Source organism: Dendropsophus ebraccatus, unplaced genomic scaffold (genome assembly GCF_027789765.1).
Source record: "Dendropsophus ebraccatus isolate aDenEbr1 unplaced genomic scaffold, aDenEbr1.pat pat_scaffold_1507_ctg1, whole genome shotgun sequence".
NCBI classification, from domain to species: Eukaryota; Metazoa; Chordata; class Amphibia; order Anura; family Hylidae; genus Dendropsophus; species Dendropsophus ebraccatus.
In genome coordinates, this window is record NW_027208929.1 from 16,291 (window position 1) to 24,771 (window position 8,481).

At 39.7% G+C, this 8,481-nt stretch overlaps 1 pseudogene; it reads right to left on the bottom strand.

Moving 5' to 3' along the window:
* Positions 1 to 1,358: 1,358 nt before the first annotated feature.
* LOC138775307 (mas-related G-protein coupled receptor member H-like) lies at positions 1,359 to 8,149 on the bottom strand (annotated as a pseudogene).
* Between the last annotated feature and the right edge of the window lie 332 nt (positions 8,150 to 8,481).

The following is an 8,481-nucleotide window of genomic DNA, read 5'->3' on the forward strand; positions in this document are numbered from 1 at the left end:
GAATAGGAGGCAATCTGCCTGGAGCATTCTTAATGATGAGGAGGGTGGGGAGGAGGGACAGAGTTTGTGCCAGCCTAATGCATACACAATCTAGGCCACTCCCGTAGGACACGGGGCTGCCAGTTTAAAAGTTGTTTTTAGCACAATGACTGCATCACCTGACAAACGGACCGCAGGACAGATCTTGGATTAAAAGCAGCTATCTGAAGATACAAGCTGTTTTTGAGGGGTCAGATTGTGGGTACAGAGTCCCGAGATTATCATTTTATTAAATAAATAATGAAAATCCTTCCTTCTGTAGTGGTCAAGTCTTCTTTATTTTACAAAAAAAATACACACAATAGAAATAAAATTAGAAAAGAAACTCTTTGAATCGCCACAGCACTTTAGTGACACATTGTGCCGGATGGGGAACGAATCCATTTCATCCCTTCCCCATCTGTAACGTCCGGAAATTTACTGACGTTTGAAGGCCCCTTAGGATCAGTCCTATGGTGTCAACTTGAATCTGTAATTCAAACTAGATGGGATGATCACGTAGTCAAGGAAGAGGACATGTTCCATTCTCTCAACTTGGGAAAAGCTCTCAGCTTGGTTAGTTGGGACAATCTTTTCCTGCTATATATGACAGTTCTATAGCCAGAGGGACAAAACAAGATTGTCCTTTGTGACCTGTCCTGTTTTCACTGGTTGTGGAACCCTTTGCAACCATGAGGAAATGCCTAGATATCTGTGGGTTCCCGGGAACACAAGTATGCTCTTTTTGTGGAAAATCTCCCAATAATTCTGTCTTCCCTGTGGCCTCTCTGGCCAATCTCTTTCATTTATTGTAGAAATTCACAAAAATCCCCGAACTGGAGTAAAATGAAAACAGCACCACAGCTTTCTATAGGTTGTGTGTGATATTGCAATTGAGCTCAATTCACTTTAATAAGACTAAGCTGCAAAACAACTCCCAAACTGAGGACAAGAGTGGTGCTGTTTCTGGGAAAAGGTGGCCATGTTTTTGCTAAGCCTAGATAACTTCATTAAACATGTACTTCAGGCATTCATATTTTTGATATATTGCTAGGATTACAAAAAAATTAATAAACATCCTATTCTCACCTACTGAGCAAATTGGCTACTGATTCCAATGGAACGGAATTGTCACAATGGTAACAGCCTGCACAGTCAATCACTGACTGAAAGGGGACATTGCCCCAGGCAGTGATTAGCTGAGCGGCCTGTCAATGTCGAGACAAGTCCATCTTGAAAGTAGCAATCAGAGTGTGGGATGGGGGACCAGAACACATGACAGGAGGACCCCCCCCCCCCCAAAAAAAAACAAACAAAAAAAAAAAAACATGTGTGGTAGGTGAGAATAAGCAGTTATTTCGTCTGCAATCCCAGCGATATATCAAAAATATGCCTGGAGTACCCCTTTTAACTCTACCAAACCAAAAGCTCTTTACTTACAAACATCCTAAAACTACAACTGAAATTCTTCGTCTTTTAAGCCTAATTTGCATATTAACAAAAATCTTATGTTTTGGCACTGAAAAGGACTGGAGATTTTATTTATTGTTATTATTATTATTTTTTTATTTTAAGTACTGCCCAGAATCATGATACCCATCTTTATCTAGCAATAGGCTTATTTACATTCCTCTTTTTCGGCTGGCAGGTCCTCTATACATATGCTGTTCACATTAGAATTTAGGGTTCCTGAAATCCGTATTGGTAATTATGTAATAAATGTAATAATAAACAAAACATTATCAATGGAACGTGACCTTTATTTTCGGCTGGTTAATATTTATTGCAGTGCAGCTCCGCTGTGGCAGAATAATTTATAAAGTACTTGGAAGGTAAGTTTGACTGGATGTGTTACTGGTGTGGGTACTTTTTGAATCCCTATTTTCATCATTTTCTATTCTAAAAGCTCTTTCAAGTGCATTTTGAATGGACTGACTAGACTTCTGCTTCCACTTTTTCCCAATAACGAAATAGATAAATGGGTCAATTGTACAGTTGAGCACCGTACTATACATACTGGCAAAGTTGAGAGCAACCATATGAGTATCTGACGGTAGCAGTTTGAAGTATATTAAAAACCATGTGAAATTAATTGGGATGACAGATGAGATAAATATAACAACAGCAATGATAATGATGATGTAAAATTTTGTTGGATACCGCTTCTTAAAGGTTCTTCTTACTTTAATGAGCAAAGTAAGACTTGAAATTACCATGATTGGTAAACAGATTACAATGGATAAACCAAAAACCATGGTCTGAACTGCTGTACACTCTGTTGACTGCATGATAAAACCTTCTTTTGTGCATACAAAGTTCTCTATGAGACTCTCTAAGCATCCAATGAGCCACACCGCAGCACAGATAAAAGCAGACATGTTTTGAGGCCGGTGGTATTGGTACCAAAGGGGGAATAGGACAGAGAGGCATCTTTCCAGACTAATGGCTGTTAGGATGAACATTCCGGAATATTGGGCACTGTCATAAAAGATTTCCAAAAATATCAAAATGATTCTTTCCCTTGAAAGTCTGGTTTCGGATTCATTAGTGTATTAATGTCAATCAGTAGCATCAATGCACTAAATATCAAAAATACGACGTCAGCGGCCGACAGGTTAATAATATAAATTATATACTTGTTTCTCTTGATTTTAAAGCAAAGGTACCAAAATATGGTAATATTTCCCCACTAAACCAATAAGGCAGAAACCTAAACAAATGACAGCTGCTATAGTGAAATGAAGATAAGTATAGTCATCACTTTTCTCTGCTGTTGCTTGGTTTGTGCCATTTTCTGTCGTATTATTCATGGTTTAGGCAGCTGGTGTTTTATATCTTCGTTCAACCTATTAAAAAATAACAGCATGTTTTACCTTTCATATTTTTATTATTGTTTAATTTATACTTAACAATGTGAGTAAAATGTATTGTGCAGTAGTAGAGTTTGTAATGAAACATCTGACGTGGAGTAGATAGTAGTAGTAAAACTAAATGACATTGTATGTACAGATACAATGTCAGCTAGAACCCACACCTATAAGGTTTCATGCCATATTCTAAAGCATATCAAGAATGTTTGGCATATTTAATACTTTTTGTGGCAGGGATGGAGCTTTATTATCTTAACAAAACAAAAAACAGTATATATTTTATACAGTTTGCTCAGAACGTTTAAGGCTACTTTCATACATCTGTAGCCCTCTGTATAGCCACAGACCTGCAGCTACAGACAGGACTACAGATGTGCACAGACCCCTTCCCCCACCATAGGCAAGGCGGATTGCGGCCAAAATACCGATCTGTAAAATTAAAGATCTGCATGTGAATGTAGCCTAAGAATTAGGCTATGTTCACACAATGCAAAAAAAAACACACATTATATAAATCTGTGTGCGCTATACAAATAAAAACATTATTATTATTAATAATCATTGTCTGCGCTGATGTCAAAATAATGATCATGTCAATTTTTTTGGACGTCTATTGCAAACAGCGGACGGTATTTTTTAGTTGTTCATACTCAGTTTTTCTTTTTTCACCGCCCTTACACTGTTTTTACTAATAAATTCAATGGCTTTTCAATTAAAGACACACCCAGAGGCAATTAGTAACCCCAAATTAGAATAATGTAACAACAGCTGTCATTGCACTGACAGGCGGCCAAACAGTGAAATGACAGGAGTCATTTTAAAATCAAAATGACTGACCTTTTTTCTTTTTTTCCTGGGATTCGTTCGGCAGGTGATACAGTTATTGTCCTAAAAACAACTTTGAAACTTGCAGGCCTGTGTCAAATTGGCGTAGAGTGTCTGTGCATTAGGCTGGCAAAACCTCTCTGTCCCTCCTCCTCGTCCTCCTCATCATTAGGAATGCCCCTGGCAGAATTTTTACTATTCATCACCTGTGTGAACACTGCACATGATCTGGATCAATAAGGCACCTGTGCAGTGTTCTGACAAAGGATGAATAGAAAAAAACCTGCCCAGGGGCATTCCTAATGATGAAGGGGGGGTGCAAGTCAAATGCACAGACACGCTAGGACAATAAATGAATCACTTGCCGAACGGACCCCTGGACAGATCCCAGATTAAGGGTACAAACACACACCGTATACGCAGCGTATATTCTGCTGCGATACGCAGCAGATACGCAGCAGATACGCAGCAGATTAGATCTAAATAACTGAACACAGCATCAAATCTGCACCATCAAATCTACTGCAGATCTGCTGCGAATCTGCTGCGTATAGGGTGTGTGTGTTTGTACCCTAAAAGCAATTATCCGAAGGTACAAACGGTTTGGGAGGGTACAGATTGTGGATACAGAGTTGCTTTAAGTTTATGCTTGCTGAGATCCCAAAAACTTTTTTCAACTTGTTAACATAATACTAAACTTTTCTTCTTTTGTATTCTACGTGGATATTAAATTTGCTTTCAGTTTTAAAGTATCACTGTCATTTTTTTTTTTTTTTTGTTATTCAAAGCCTTTATTAATAAGCGGTATCAAAACAGGGTACAGGAAAGGAAAAAAGGGGGGTGCAGGGTAGATCAAACGTCACAGTACAGTTCAACATACACAAGATCAAACCTGCATAAAGCATAAAACATGTTCGTAGTAGCAAACATCAGGCGTATTTATTTGGAATCATTCTACTTATTGATGATGAGAACTATAAGAAGAAAGAGAAGTGTCCTGGGCCCGGACAGGGGATAGGGATAACAAGAGGGAAATAGCAAAGGAGAAAGAGGGAAATGTCAGCATGTCTCCCAAAGAGAAAAAGGTAAGTATAAGTGTATAAGTCTAAAAAATAACTACACCTTCGACTACACGGGGATCCGGGGTGTCTGAGGAGAAGCCAAGGCCCTATATTGGGGTGTGTCCAGGAACGCAGCCCAGGGAAACCACAAGCGTGCTATAGGGACGGTCCTGTTATGAAAGTCAGCCCTCAGCTCCTCCATCCTCTGTAAGTATAGAACCTCTGCAAACCAGTCCGTCACCGTCGGGGGGTCCTCTGATCTCCATCTCCGGGGTATCACAGTTTTAGCGGCTAGTAGTAAAAACTTCAGGAGGGATTTCTTCAGCTTAGGGACTGGGCCTGGAATCATGAACAACAAGAGCGTGGAAGGGTCATTCGCTAGGCGAGTCCCTGTTATGGTCTGGATTATTGCGATCACTTCTGTCCAGAAGCTCTGCAGACGGTTACACCCCCACCATATATGGGACATAGTTCCCCTAGCCACCCCACATCTCCAACAGGTGTCAGGGACCAAAGGATAAATCCTGTGCAACAGGGTAGGCACTCTATACCATCTGGACAAAAGTTTGTAATTAGTCTCCTGAGCCCTGCCGGAGACGGAGGTTTTGTGACACAGAAGAAAGGCCTTTTCCCAATCCTCAGGCGTGAATGTACGATTGAGTTCTGTCTCCCATCCTGCTTGAAAGGCAGTCTTGAACGAGTCAGGGGGTGTGTTCAGCAAGGAGTATAGCAACGATATCGTGTGGGTGGGGGGGACACTCTGTATGCAGAGGTCCTCAAACGGAGTTAGTGGTCTGTGTAGGCGGAGGGATTGAGAGATTGTGCGGTAGAAATGTTGTAACTGGAGATATTGCCACTGTGTTCTGGGGGTTCTGTCTGGAACTGGGATAAGAGTATCATATGGAACTAAAGTGACTGCTTCCACAACATGCCTAAAGAGCAGATCTGTACCTTTGGGCGTCAAAAGAAAAGAGGTGTCTGAGTGACCTGCGGGGAAATCCAGGTTTCCTGTCACCGGGGTGAGCGGACCATTGGCTTCATATAGGGGCAGCGTAGTCCGTAAGTACCGGAAGGTCAGTAAGACAGTATCACTGTCATTTTTAAAATCTAAATCAACAGTAGATTACAACTTACATTCACTTTTTTTTTTGTTAACATGCTGTAAAACAAAGCTATACTTACTTGTATCCAGGTCAAGGCTCTTAAAGTCGGCTTTTTAGTCTTGTGCCGGTTGATAAAAAAAAAACAGACTGAACACAGGAAGTGCCGTTCATCTGTACGCCCACAGAGAGAAGGAGGGGATGTGATTGATGCGTTGAGCCGTGACACTCTAGTGGCTGGACACTCTTCTGGCATAAGATATGCTTTATATTACATTCCCTGTTAGATTTTGAAAGTTATAACAACAGTGACAGTATTTTTTTTAAGTTTGATGTATAAAGAGATTGGCTATAACAATAAAACCTCCTGCCTAATATTGTTTGTGTAATCCCCAGTTGACTTAGACCCAGTTGACATTTAAGTTATTCAACAATTTGTGCTACACAAGTTCATCTGTGGTAACAAATTTTGCTTGCCATGCATATCAGTGAGTCGTGGGTGTTCATAACATTATCGAAGATTATAAAATGATCTTTTTTAGTGATCTTTCGATTCATGAGTTGTTCCTTGTTAAACCACTTTTGGTAGGTAATAACTACCAGGAACATTCATCTATAGTTTTGTAGATGCTCTAAGCCAGTCATAAATTGTCCTTGTCAATGTCACCTATATCCTTGTATTTCTGATGCTTACAACACATCAGATTTTAGAGCTGAGTGTTCATTTGCCTTAAACGGGTTATCCAGCGCTACAAAAACATGGCCACTTTCTTCCAGAGACAGCCCCACTCTTGTCTCCAGTTTGGGTGGGGTTTTGCTGTTCCATTGAAGTGAATGAAGCTTAATTGCAAAACGCACCTGACCTGGAGACAAGGGTCGTTTTGTCTCTGAAAGAAAGTGGCCGAGTTTTTGTAGCACTGGATAACCCCTTTAAAATATCCCATTTCATGACAAGTGTTTTTGCAACAATCAATGTTATCCACTTTACCTGTTTCTGGATTTAAAGGCGTCTGGCGGTAGCTACATTTTAATATGTTGTTGCTTTTATATAGAAAACAATAAAAAAGCCTATGCTTACCTCTTCACACTCCTCCTTCTGTGCTGTATCCAGTGTCCCCCACTGTCCACACCTGTCTCCATTTCTGAGACCAACTTTACTCAGGATTGACATCCTGATCAGCCAATCACTGGCACCGGTGCTGTCCCATCTCAGTTAGGGACACCAGATACGCTGCAGGAGGACACTGGGGGAGCACAGAGAGGTAAGCATATTGTTTTCTATATAAAAGCAGCAATATATTTCCTAATGCCGGATAACCCCTTTAAGGTATGCCTGATCGGTGTGAATACAGCGTACTTGTCAAAACCTTATTAACAGAAATCTCAGAGCAGTGCCAAATAGTTTTGTGTAGATGGCTGTTTATAATGTTAGAATATATTCTCTTCTTAGTATTCAAACATATAATGGGCTACAATAAAATGACATGAACGGGCTATTACAGATTACAAAAGAGAGGTGGGACAAGATACAAGATTGCAAAGAGAGATGCAAAAATATAATATGTGACGTCCAAGAAGCAAGCAGTAGAGGCTCAAACTGTGTAAATGGGTAAACAGTGGTGTATTAGATTTTACAGGTAGTACAGTAGTACATGTTTCTAACAGATGCCATAACAATTTTTCTAACCTTGCTTCCATATTTAGTTTTAGCAGGCACTAAAGTCTAAAATTATTTATTTAGGCTAGGTTCACACTGCGTTTTCAGCATCCGTTTAACGAATCCGTTTTTTGAAAAAAAACGCATAAAAAACGGATTGAAAAAAACGGATTCATTTGTGTGCATCCGTTTTTCCATTGACTTCCATTATAAAAAAAAACGGATCCGTTTTTTTTTGACGGACCAAAACGGACAAAAAAACGTTGCTGACCCTATTTTTCTGGACGTTAAAAAAAAACGGATCCGTTAAACGGATGCTGAAAACGCAGTGTGAACCTAGCCTTATCCTGCAGATTAAAAAAAAATGCTAAGCTGACTGAATGTATATTGCACAATATGCTGTGGGGCAGTAAAGGAGGACACATTAGTTGCCACTAAGGAGTAATATATAAAGCAAATAATTGCAGGTTTAACCAATATGAAAAAGTAATGTAGAAAAGCTAACCTGTGAAGTCTTCTTCTTCCTCTTCTTCTTTTTTATATAACTGTGGCTTTTAAGTCAAGTCATTTTGTGACTCTGAGGTGAGAACGGCTTCCCCAGCCTTCCTGACATGTGGGTGGAGCTACTTCATATAATAATAAAAGCTACAGTACAGGAGGAGTTCCTGAAAAACACAAGATGTGCTATAATTACATTATACAAACGTACCTTTTCTGATTATGGATTGCTAACCTATGTTTGTAACTAACAGGGTAGTTAACAGTTATTTGGTTGGTTTTGTGACCCTTCACACTCTGAATAACCTGTAAAAGCAGTGAACATATCCCTCACTACCTCCCTCTCAAATAAGAAGAGGAGCAGGAAAAGCAGAGAAAGAGGAATGTTTATTTAATAGTAATGTATATTGACTTCTATTATTGATTTATGTGACGTTTGTTGAATGTGTAGT